This window comes from Limulus polyphemus, unplaced genomic scaffold (genome assembly GCF_000517525.1).
Source record: "Limulus polyphemus unplaced genomic scaffold, Limulus_polyphemus-2.1.2 Scaffold96, whole genome shotgun sequence".
Classification (NCBI taxonomy): Eukaryota; Metazoa; Arthropoda; class Merostomata; order Xiphosura; family Limulidae; genus Limulus; species Limulus polyphemus.
The window spans coordinates 128,112-141,931 of record NW_013665706.1 but is presented as its reverse complement, the minus strand read 5'-3'; the positions used below and the strand labels follow the sequence as shown (position 1 = coordinate 141,931).

The following is a 13,820-nucleotide window of genomic DNA, read 5'->3' as shown; positions in this document are numbered from 1 at the left end:
TTACCTTAACCGTACCGGTACCGTAGTTAGTTAACGTAAGTTTTAAGTTTTAGTTTTAGTACGTACGTGTACGTAGTCGGACGTAGTAGAAGAAATTTAGGTAATTAGGGTTAAAATGAATAAATGTTTTTAGTTCTTGGCAGTGATATCGCTTTCGTGGTTTCTTTATATTCACAAACTAATTTCACGTAAAGTGTAACGTGGTCCGCAGACAGCTTCTCTGGTGAAGCACTGCCACATACAGCTATCCTGTCAGGTCAGACAATCTGAGACAAAGAGAGTCATTGAAGATAGCCCTAGCTTCATGTATTAATACTAACACAACTATGGTAGGTCTAATAAGAGTCGTGATCTGATTCTTAATTACTTTCTATAAAGTGGGACTCAAAGTTATTTCTATTTTTGAATAATGAAACTACAGCACAAGCCAGGCCTCAATATTAAATATTGAAGGCACTAACAAGTGATTGCTAATTATTTTTTTTCTGGTGGCAAATTTGGGACTACTACTGGTAAAAACATTTTTCTTCTCTGTAACTGTAACTGGGCCCGACAAAGCCAAGTGGCTAGGGCGCTTGACTAGCAATCTGAGAGTCGCGGGTTCGAATCCCCGTCCCACTAAACATGCTTGCCCTTTTAGCCGTTAGGGCGTTATAATGTGACGGTCAATCCCACTATTCGTTCCTAAAAGAGTATCCCAAGAGTTGGCGGTGGGTGATGATGACTAGCTGCCTTCCCTCTAGTCTTTCACTGCTAAATTAGAGATGGCTAGCACATATAGCTCTCAGATACCCGCGACCCTCAGATTGCGAGTCGAACGCCCTAACCACCTGGCCATGCCGGGCATCTATATTGGTATATACAGGACCCGAACCATCGGAGCCTTGCTCGCCCAGTTTAGATCACGTGTCCCCCTAAACACACAAACAGTTTCAGATTCCAGATTAGAATAAAAATATTTGACAAATACAACACTAAAAACTAAAATAAAATACAATTAAAGCTAAACATAATAATAATGGTGGCACAGACGACCCAATCAATAGTTTCCTGTTTAACAACAACCAAATCAGTGACGTATAATATTAGTGAATATGAGTTTATTTTAGTTATCTTTTTCAAATTATGTCTCCAGCCTCACCCCCACACCCTTCTTATAGTGCACATGTTGTCGCCGGGACTGAATACGTAACTTATAATTTCCTTTCTACAATCATGCTTTCAAATATTTATACATTTTCATAGCTTTTCACACTCGTATTCCAGTCAAGGTGTTAATATGAAAACTAAGATTACAGCAGGCAGAAAACGATTAATATATTTATATTAACTTTAGTAAAGAGCAAGATTGATCTTGAGAACCTAACACTTAACTGGACTTTATATATCTAGTATGTTTAATATCTAGAATGTAATGATAGAGAACTGCTCGTCATGGGTATTTACTAAATATATAAATCATGAAGCGTGTTGAACTATGCTGTAATGTGACTTATATATTGGTGTTCTCATTTAAGTTCCTCTTCTAGCCAGTGTTTTTAACATTGATTATACACTGGAGCTTTACGCAAGTAAGAATCCGGAAGTTTAAAATGTGGGAACTTATGTTGGGTAATGGGTTGGTTGTTGTTAATTACAAAGCTACACAATGGGCTATATGTGCCCTGCCCAACGTAGCTATCGAAACATGATTTCTAATTTTGTAAACCTGCAGACTTACCGCTGAGCCACTAGAGGGAGGGAACTTGGGTATAACATTGTTCATTTTACAATTTGATAGAAATTCTATATCTAAATCAACTTTATTTAGTTTGAAATCAGATTTTTCTAATGAACGGAATGGTAATAATGCATTTCGAACGTATTTCCCAACTAATACATCGGCTACAGATTTTCCGGCAGAACGTTTATTTCAAAAAGTAAATATTTTTGATTTTATTGATGTTGTTTCTAAATAGGCAATAATATAGTTGGTTAATTTTATTGTTGTTGTTTTTTTTCTTCGTGCTATTAGAACGTTCTTTTGATCATATATTTTCTGTTGTGCCTAACTGGCGTTTCTTTATGTCTTATGATGACCTAAGTAAAGACCTGAAACGTTGCATGGCCATATTTATATATGCATATGTGCATTTACATGTTTAAACATCTCACAAAGTTGGAAACAATTAATGTTTTTCTTTTAAATGTCAACAACTGGTTATTTGCACTGTGTCTAGAGTAAAGATCGAACCACAAATTCTAGCATTATTATATATTAGTATTTAATTATTGCCCTACTTATTTCTAACTGCATAGAGTATTCGACCACGTTCTTTGTATTTCAAAAATTATCTTAATAAACATTTTCGGCCATGTCATCGATTGAGAAAAGAAGTCACAATCTAAGGACATTACACGTTTCATCTAATTAAAAATGACTTTTGTGGCAATATTATAATCAAGAATAAATTCAGAAAAAATAAAAATAATTATACAAATGATTTCTGTGGTAGTATTAACTATGAGTAATTTGAGATAAAAAACTAAATGATAAGTATATGTTATTTTACTGTATGAAATTACTAATTTACAAAACTAAAAGTTAACTGTGAATATTAATGACTCTAGGTACGAGCATATTGATAGATACTCTAATAGAGTAATATGTGTAATTATTAACCTCCAAGAAGAAAACTTGAGAAAGATTAGTAAAATGACGCGAAATTTAGAGTCCAAGCATACCTTAACTTCTTGGTCCATATGGAAAGTAATATCCGTCAATAAAAATAGTTTGATTTGAACAACATAGCTTTAGATTTTTAAGAAATCTTTCCTTAGTGTGTCGCAGTTTAAAGAACTGCTAATTTCACCCCTCCACACCTTGTGAAGAGTATATCTTCATTTAGTACGTTCGCGTAAATGGTTATAAATTTTTAGTGTAGGTGTTCTGCATGTGGTTAGTTAGCGCCCAGATAAACAGGATATGGAAAGGTCGTAGACTTACGCTAATCCTTCAGTTTAGATAAAGGTTACTACTACGATTTTTGTATGGCTTATACTTGTTTAACCTTGCTTCTGTGTCTTGCCCTCCTGAAGTGAGGTCGTACTTATTTCAAGGTGTGACATCGACACTTGTACAACTTTCACGTGTTAGTATCAGTTAGTTGTTCGTACTCCTTAGAAATGTATAATATGAAGGATCGTTGACGTAGGTAATCTAGGATTATGGGATGCCGCACAAGGATTTTGTCTGATTTGAAAATGTTGTATCTCCGTTATTCCGATACCTGTCTTCGTCTCATGCAGACGTGCTTTCTGCAGATCCAGCAGCCAGAGATCTTCCTAACACAGAATATAGAAGCCGACTAATTTAGGCAAAGCCCAGATAACTTGTATGAAGGTACATTTTTGTTTATTCATTCTAATACAGTTATTTCTTTTCCTTTGCTGTCTGTTCTTGAATTTATTATCTGCTTAGCATACTACATTTTCTGACTATTGCGAACACTTAAGAGTTTGGTGTTGGAATACGTTGTACCTGAATACCATAAGCATATAAAATTGATCGTATTTGGACATCATGGTTCTAGGTCAGTAGAGTTGGAAATAATAACAAAACCACTATTTTCTTTTTGCTAAATTTATTAAAAGATGTTATAATATGCTACTGTTATTTGATTTGTAATTTGTAAAGTTGTAAATAATAACAAAAACCACTATTTTCTCTTTGCTAAATTTATTAAAAGATGTTATAATATGCTACTGTTATTTGATTTGTAATTTGTAAAGTTGTAAATAATAACAAAAACCACTATTTTCTCTTTGCTAAATTTATTAAAAGATGTTATAATATGCTACTGTTATTTGATTTGTAATTTGTAGAGTTGTATAATTAAGATCTCTCTTATATGATGTTATATATATTGCGAACTGTGGTGTCTACCCGAGAGCGTTTGTCTGTCTCCCACTTGAAAAGCTGCACACGCAAGCAAAGCTCAACATTCACTTTTGAGATGACTGGAAAACAGGAATGAATAATGTTGATGCCAAATTTTATTTCGCAAGCAGAAGATTCTACACTAAAGTGTTAGGAAATAATCACGCTGTCATTCACATTTCAAAATGTGACGTAACTTAAAGAATAAAAAATGTAGATTTACCATTGTTATTGTTGAGTGGCTCTTAGCGTGACTGAAATGCTACAAAATTACTTTTCTCTGTTGGCGGTATAAGTAGCTCAGAGCTTTGGTTCTGAGTGAAACCAAAAGTGCAACACGATTAACCTTTTTAAAGTCTATGAACTAATTTAAATTGATAGATTAACTTAAACTTTTCCCGTCACTGGGGACGGACACTTTTGGTTGTATGTCCATAAAACAGTTTCAGTTATATTTTCAATTTTCTCGTATCAACGTCTAATTTCAGGTGTTTTCATCCTTCTTACATGATTATAAGTTGGTCTTATGTTATGTGTAACACCTAAAGTTTTATTCCATGCAGTTTATTCACATGGCTGTATTTTTAACATTTTCACTCTGTAATTATGCTGCATTCATGCCAAGCAATTGCTGCAATGTACAGTTTGCTTGGTTTTCAGCATTTAGCATTTTCATATAATGTTATTTCCATTTCTTATTTTCCACATTACTTCAGTTTTTAAGATTAATATTTACAGTTCTAACCACACCAAGTTCTTAACAAAGGTAACAACGAATCTGTTAAAAGGGTTAATAATCATCACTTTAGAAACTTACTCTCTCCGAAACATCAATTCGAAAATCGTTAAAATTGTACAAGTGAAAAAAATAAATACCCTTGTCTCTTTGACCCTTTTTTCTACTTTACATAATAAGGCAAATACGGTGATAACCATATTTGTAAAGCTATTTCCGTTAGTTTCCATTTTTTGCGTGGGTATAACCAAGGTCGAGAATGTACGTGCCATTCCTAGAAAAATTTATATTCCTGGTACTATGCTGTTGTTATGTGCGCACTGTAAATCTTGACATGTTCCTTGTGATTTTAAAAAACTTAACATTATACATTACTAACGAATATCTGGTTTTGTCTGTGCTGTAGATTTATTTTAAAAAGCTGAAATACTGTATGAAAACTTTTAATACCGTTGTTATAACAAATAATATTTATAAATGTCTATGAATTTTACTGTTCTTATTGATTTCCTAAAAATAACAGTCTAAGTTACATAATTTTTCATTTCAAGGTGCTAGGGAACATTTGTTTGTTGTTAAGCTCAGAGCTAGACAGTAGGCTAACTGTGCTGTGCACTCCAGTGATATCGACACCCGGTTTATAGCGTTGAGCCATTGGAGGACTGCTAGAGAGTGAGGATACTTACTGATTAAGTATATACAACTGTATACTACGTCACACAAAATTATATATCATAACACATTTAATCTTAAGAATGTTTTAATTATTAAGAAACATGAAGAATTTAGATTTATGGGATTTATTTTTTATCTTTGGTTTAAGAGAGAAAAATATTTCCTAAGGATTTAGTTCTTCGAAACTTTCCAGATAGAAACTTCAAACGATTCATTTTCATTTGAATTTTGCCCAAAACGTACTTCACCAATTATATTGTTATGACAGCGGGGGTCACGTGACCCTAGTAACACGTCATATTCTCGAACGTTCACGTCCCTTCCTGAAGTCTCGAGAGGCTACTAGATATGCGGTATTCTTGTATATATAAGCCGCCAAGAAGTGACGGCAACAATGTAATGTAATTGAACAGCGGGCAGAGAGAGACGTATTGTGGGGTCGAGCGCGTGTGACGTTCGTTGTGAATTATAGCGTTTATTTAACTTATAGTGTGACCGTTGAAATTAAGTAAGTTTCAAAGTTGTATTGAGAAAGAATAAACTAGTTTTATTTAAGAAAGGACTTGTGTCGCTAAAGTTTCATCGGAAAGAATTTTTATGTAAACTTAACTAACGATCAGAGACGTAACAATATAAAAATACGTGTATATACGTGTTACAGTGAATGTGCATAAGCGGAGATTTTGCATATTCTTCGAGTATTATGCATAATTGCCAATGTCACTGGAGAATTGTGAGCAATTAAAAAATATATGAAACCATTTTCCTCATTGACCGGTTACTTTGAACATGCATAATTATTTCTGGATAATATGCATACTGAGTGGTTAATTTCCGGTTAATGCGCTTAATAGCTGATAAACATGCACATTTCCTGAATACACATCTTCAAATTCACATATAAATCTATAAATAATTAACATAGGTTTAGTTTACTTATGCCTTTTTATGACAAAAATTTATACAATATAAATAGTAACCATAATAATGTTTTTTAAGCCTGAATCTTTTAAGATAATAAAATCACAATTATATAAGTACAGGAAAACTTGTTCTTAAGACTTTCCTCTACCATTGATGCAAAAGTATGTCCCACGTGTCTTTTTAATTATTGGTAAATAAGGTATTTTAAAACTTACATTTTTTGAACCAAATACATCAAAGAATTATTAAGAAGTACAAGTTATAACATTAATTAAACAACGTTTTAAATGAATTTTAAAAAAGCGACTTTTAAAAATTAAATTATATTATTATACCCAAACGACATTATCGAAGTAGTTTTTGTGGAAATATATTTCACATTATTTCTAAGCGTTTCTTTAATTACGTGTTTATACAGACATATCCATATTTTAAAAAAAACATTTTAGTACATCTTTTCATTTCTTAAATTTCAACTTATTATGGAATAAGTAAAACATACAGAAATAGGCTCAGACTTAATTTTTGTTTGGAATTTCGCGCAAATCTACACGATGGCTATCTGCTCTAGCCGTCCCTAATTTAGCAGTGTAAGACTAGAGGGAAGGCAGCTAGTCATCACCACCCACCGCCAACTCTTGGGCTACTCTTTTACCAACGAATACTGGGATTGATCGTCACATAATAACGCCCCCACGGCTGAAAGGGCGAAAATGTTTGGTGGGACGGGGATTCAAATCCGCAACCCGCTGATTGTGAGTCGAGCACCCTAACTACCTGGCGGCTCAGCCTCAAACGATTATCCACATCAAATCTGTCCGTGATTAACTAATAAAATAAAGTGATCAATGAATTTTACAATACATGAATTAAAAACGTACCCTACTCCCTCCCAAAAAAGAAAAAAGCCGTGTTTAAATTTAAATGAACTCCCCTAGATGGCAAGAAATTTACAATCACCTGATGCTCTCAGTCATAAGGAATATGGCAACCAATAGGTTGTTATTGTTTTCTGAGTGCAAAACTGCACAATGTGCTATCTACACCTTGTTCACCGCGGATAATAGAACCCCGGATCTTAGCATTGTGAGTCTATAAGCTTACTTCTGATCCACCGGAGAAACAGGTGATAGGCCTAAAATTGTTATAGAAACAGATTCTCTATAGATGTTTTGTTTGTTTTTTCATCTGCAGTTAACTTGTTTTTATAACAATTTTTAAGCCTATTGCTTAGCCAACATTTCGTTGGTTTTCAGTGCTTAAACCGTAATGGTGTACAATGTTATTAAACAGAGACTTTTCACTTCCAAAAATTGTGTCTCTGCAACTCCTCATCTACTATTAGTGGAACAATTATTATAGTGTATTATTTAGATATACAAATCTGTTTAAGTTTAAGTTTAATCTGTTTGAGATATACACATCAGTTTAATGTTATGATTTAGATAGTTTAAGTATAGCATTAGTGTTATCAATAGTTTATCGTAAATGTGCGAATTATACGTTGTACAGTTCCATAGTTGTGAATTAGCGCTTGTCATATTATTGTGTCATGTTACAAGAACCTTCTAAGATTTTCTCGAGTATCATCATAACATCTCGTAGTGTGTTGAAAGTTCTAGGCCTCAGTCGGGGTATTTATAAATACACATCCAAAATGTAGTTCAAGTAAGTTAGTTAAGTGAAAGGTATAATCAGATAGATCTAGATTGCATACTTGTGAGTTTAGCCACAAATATATTATTGGGCAATTTCTACGTAAATTATCACAGACTGTATTGCAATAACACAGTAGAGAAGAATACTGAATGATTTGTCTCGTCAATTGTGTCCTAAACTAACTGAACTAGCCTGTTTGGACTTTTGACAAAAATGGACAATTATTTAAAGCCCTAGATACAATTGTGGTAACCAACAGTTAGAGTGGTGATTTTAAAGTGAAGTTATCATAGACTGCATTGTAATAACAGAGCAGAAAGAATAATTCATCTTGTCAAAAAATATCTTTCCAATCCATTAGATGGCGATACAATACAATATTATTGATATTTTTCACCTTAGATAAGCGACTTGTAAAATTAGTCAAAAATGTAATAAGCGTTTTTGTACGAAAGGATATACATTCATGTGTTTGCTATTCCCCATAAAATTCATTGCCTTTGCCATCACAATTAAAAATCATAGGTTCGTACATTTGATGATGCAGAAAATTTGCTTCGAAAACCTGTTTTTTGTGTATGTTTTTTGCAGTTTAATCTATAAGGCTTGGACGTAACATAAAAATATACATAAGCCAAAATTATAATCGAGGACCACTTACAGAAGGTTACTAAATACACGCAAAAACGTTGTTTTCGTGATATACTAGAAAAGGGAAAACATTCTTTATCACTAAGCACCGTAGTGCTTAGTATGAAGGGTTGGGCCAAGAAAAAAATGTCTGCTGCATTCAATCTATTCCTCTATTATGCTTATATGTACCTGCTAAAGTTGAGTTATAGCCTTATTTGAGCACCCAATTGCCATTATCGAATGTTTTGCAGCTTTTGAGATTCCAAAAGTGTTGCTAAAGTGAAGAACTGGGAATTACCTAAAAGAGTCAAAGTTTTCATTTTTCTTTTTGCATGCTAGCCGAAACATGTGTGAAGTTTTTGCAATGGCTTTAGCACGACAGGAAGACATTTTAAGAGTACTTAGGAATAAGCTATCAATAAGCACGGCAGTTCTTAGTATAAGCTTAAAAAATCATAATTCTAGTGTAAACGATGTTATCATTACCCCTTGAAGTTAGCTTATTTACAAAAATTTGGTGTTCCTTTGAAAAAGCTTAATTACAAGGTGAAACATGAATTACCAGCCAATAATAGATGAGCATTAGATGACTGTAACATGTACTCAATGCTTTGTACACTATACAAACGGTGTCTTTAGGGTGGCAAACCCTATATTATGTATGACAGATATGTTGAAACAGCCAGGATTGAATACAAGAGTGGTTATTCTCTATGTCAGGTCATGTTACATGCATACTGCTGCTAATCATTCTAAACTGGTTCTACCCAATGCATGGTTGGATTGTCGTCGACTGAACTGGCTCCCCCACCAGGCCTCATTTCTGATAAGAAGGATATGTACAGACACCCTACAGGACTAAAACAAATATCTGACTTACAATGGGAGCCAACAGCCATTTGTACAAGAGAAAAGAAGGGAGATATTAGACCCTGATTGCTGTCCCAAGATCTTCTGGGTATCTTTCGTTACCTGGTCATTCTGCACTCTTTCCAATGACCCACTCCTGTCAGAAGGGAATAGATGGTGGAATTGGTGGATCAGTTTCTGGTCTTGCACAAGCTTCTTTTATTGAAATCTCATCACTGTGGTGGTTACTATGGTTGCTTTGGTTTAGTTCAGAAAGCCATGCAGTGATGAACTTGCCATGGTGCAGATGGGTGTAGAATAGCACTGCCAGTCCTTAGTTACAGCTTGCTCATAGGAGGTAATGGATGTGATGGCCATTCACATCTGCACTGGAGAAAAGTCAGAGCTACCCTATTCAGGGACAGCACTGCTCTTGAGAAGGAGAGATAAAAGGATCTTTAAACAAAACTTGCTCAACCCCAATTTGAAGGATTACCACATCCTCCTGGTTATCCAATCCTACAGTCATAAACACCAAATTCATAAACTTCTACTGGCCTCCTGGAATGACTGGATTATTCTTGACCTGATCAAAGCCACCATGAACAAGGAACAGCCATTCTTGCTAAAGAAGTCGCCAGATGCGATGTGGACATAGTTACACTAAATAAAACTCACATTGCTGGTAATTCTGAGTTCAGAGAGTCAAAAAGTGGCTACTCATTCTTCTGCACAGGCCATCTTGAAGGGCAACTACACCAAGGTGGAATGGGATTTGCCCTCAAAGTAACAATCACCAGAAATCTCACCTCAATACTAAAATGCATTTACCCTCATCTAATGGCTCTGAATCCATGTATTTCTGGTAATCACACTGTCACTTTCGTCAGTGCTTAAGCCCTGACTTTGACATCCAGTCAAGAAGCAAAGGATAATTTCTATGACTGTCTTGACATCATACTTAGGTCAGTCCCTAGATCCAGCAGTCTTGTCTTACTAGGCGCCCCCCAATGGAACAGTGGTATGTCTGCAGACTTACAACGCTAGAAACTGTGTTTCGATACCCTTGGTGGGCAGAGCACAGATAGCCCTTGTGTAGCTTTGTGCATAATTAAAAACAAAATGGCTGCAATTACACGATCTCGGGCAAAGTACTTGTGAAACATGATGTTAGCAAACAGAACACAAATGACACTCTTCTACTCACCATGTTCTCTGAACACAGCCTTGCATTCACCAACATCATTTTCAGCAGATTATCACGTACAAGACGACTTGGATATACTCACTATCTAAGCATTGACAACTAATTGATTTCATCATTGTCCATCAATGTCACCTTATCGAGGTCAAGCTTACCCATGTCTTCCATACTACGAGCTTCTGCTCTGATCATTGGATAGTCAGAACCTCTATAAAGTTCTTCTTCAAGCCTCAGAAGTAAAGGCACAAACCTAAATCTCTGAAAAGTTAGATGCTTCCAAACTAAATCTTCTTCACGTTGTTCACAGCCTACAAGAGAAACTCAACATTGCTTTCTATTCACCACCTAAAGCTTATATTAATATTAACAAGGAATGGTCAGGTCTGAAATATACTATATACAAATATGCTCATAAGATCATCAGCCATTGCTACAGAAACCATCAAAACTAGTTTGATGAGAAAGATAAAGAAGCTTCTTCACTCCTAAGCAAGATGTACTCCACATACTTCACATGGATAAATGACTGTAACTGAAGTACCAAGAAAATGACCTATAATTTAGTTAAGCAAGAAGTTAAAACGAAGCTCTGCAGAAAAATTGGGGGATGGCATGGTTATTGGACTACAGGCAACTGCAGACAAGTAGGACATAAAGAAGTTCTACAAGAACCTCAAAATGACCTGTGGTCCTGTGAGTTCCAGCATAAGTCCTATGTTATCCAGCAGTGACATCACACTGTTTACTGATAAAGCCAAAATCCTAGAACCGTTGACTGAACACTTTAACAGCACTTTAAACAGACATTACACCTAAACGAACTAGCAAATGAACCTGCCATCAGAAGTCTCAACTAGCTTCCTACAATAGATGAAACTTCCAAAGAAATAAAGCAGATGTCATAAGTCAATGTACGAGGTGCTAATACCATTCCTGCCAAAACTTGGTGGTCCAGCTCTAACCCAGCACTTACACCAACTCTTTTGTCAGATATGGAAAACATTTGTCCTGCAAAACTTAATATTTTGCTCCATCATCCACCTCTATAAATATAAGGAAACAGATCAAGCTGTGACAACCATCATAGCATATCACTCCTTTCTATTGCTGGTAAGCTCCTAGCCAGAATAATTCTCAACCATCTATGTGAGCAAATCTGCTTCAACGTTATTCCAAAGAGTCAGTGCAACTTTCGTCCAGGTCATGGGACAGCTGACATATTTTTTACAGCCTGCCATATTCAGGAGGAATCCCAGAACTAGAACAATGTCCTCTACACAATGTTCATAATTCTAACTATAGCTTTCAACACTGTCAACAGAGAAGGTACATAGAAGGTCCTTCACAAAGTGGTTTGTATTAAGACAATCACCAACACTATCCACTCAAACTGGTCAAAATTCCCTCCCATCCATTATACAGAACAGCATCAAGTAAAGTTGCATGCTGGCACCCATCTTGTTTAGCATCTTTTTCTCCGTGATGCTTCAGTTTGCCTTCCAAGACTGTGATACAGAGATCCCAATACAATACAGAACTGGTGGAAGTATCTTTAATTTGAGAAGGCTCTAGACATGAACAGAAACAACAATCTTGCAAATCCGCGACATTCTATTTGCTGATTACTGTGTACTTGTTGGACACACACTACCTGACATCCAAAACATTATCGACCATTTTGCCATCTTAGCAAGGAGATTTGGTCTCATCATCATTATACAAAAAGCAGAAGCGATGCAGCAGCCTAAACTCAACCAGACATCAAGAGTGAAGTCATCTCTCTGAATTTAGTCAACAAGTTCTGCTATTTGGGCAACATTCTCTCCCGTAATGTGCTACTTGACAATGAGATTTACCCCCAGATTAGTCAAAACCAGTGCTGTTTTCTGTAGTTTCCAGGAGAAAAGATTATGAACCGATCATGCTATACACCTCTTCACCAAGATCTGAATGTACAAAGACGTAGTCATCACCAAAATGTGGTCTATTATTTTTCTAAATACTACATGATTTATCTAGTCCTTTAGGGATTTTCAAGAATAATTTACTTTAATCCTGGTTTGTCGACTTATAAAAGGCATTCACATGGTAACAATTGTTGTAACAGATGCCTTATACAAATAGTGTTCCGACCAGTATTGTGTTTGTTGTATTACAGCTAGCCTGAAGAGCTCTAGATTCAGCAAAGCATGTTATCGGCAATGAATATGATACATAGGGACTAGATAACGAATGTAGTATTTAAAATTATAATAGGCCTAATACTATTGTCTAATGACAAGAATGATTAAATGGTTTTTTCTTTTGTTTGTTTTGTAAATAAAAAATAGTCTCTTGATGGTACTGAAACCTATAAGCTCAGAAAATGTCTTCTTTCACTATCAAACCTTTTGAGTAATTTCACACAGTTGCTGAATTTTATTTTCCTGTCATGGTCTAGAATTGGTTGATACTTAGTATATTGCAAGCCATTATTATCAGCACAATAAAAATCATAAATTGACGTCTGTATATTTTTCTTCCATTGCCTTCTTTTGATACATATCCATGTTTTATATTTAGGAATAACTACAATAATTTTAGCCTTTATCGGAACTGTGTTTAGTGGAACTGAATATAACTACCTATCAACTACAGTTTTAAGAATTCGTGAAATACAGATCGTGCATCCAATACTGCATAGTTTTTAAGTACTTTTTTATGTTTATACACTTCTGCATGTTTTGAAGTAGTTATGAAGAGCTATAAGCAAGTATTGTTAAATTGTATAGCGTAGTGTATAGAAATATTTTATTTCTTCAGTTAACAGGATTATATTCGTTTTTTTGTTAATATATACGTGGTTCATTTAGTTAGGTTAACAACAAGTTAATTTGAAATCATACTTTAAATGAAGTGCTAAAACCGAACTTTTGAATTTATTTCGGAATAGAACTGTATCTTATGTGTTTCTCAAGCAAAATACATTATTCCGTGTTTAACTTCTTTGACCTACTAAACAAACAGTTACTTAGGTTGGTGATAGAAATACATATATCAATGGCATTTAGAACTACCACGATTTTACTCCTGTATAGCGTATATTTCGTATCATATAGATTTTAAAATGCTTAAATTCTAATTCCAAATAATTGTAAATCCAGCGTGATTTGCTGATTTGTATTGTTACGTCTTCGTTCGTTAGTTAACTTTCCGTAAATTCGTTCCGACGAAACTTTAGC

General features: G+C 34.9%; 1 protein-coding gene across 2 annotated transcripts in view; it reads left to right on the top strand.

Moving 5' to 3' along the window:
• The window catches only part of LOC106469421 (dnaJ homolog subfamily B member 6-like), a 62,101-nt gene that overhangs the window by 10,362 nt on the left and 37,919 nt on the right, over positions 1-13,820 (top strand). The window contains exon 2 of one of the 2 annotated variants that reach the window (XM_022398641.1): positions 3,289-3,382. The exons of the other annotated variant lie outside the window; for it this stretch is intronic. The gene's annotated coding sequence lies outside the window, so the exon portion shown is untranslated. The remainder of the gene's footprint in view (positions 1-3,288; positions 3,383-13,820) is intronic. 2 annotated transcript variants of the gene reach the window in all.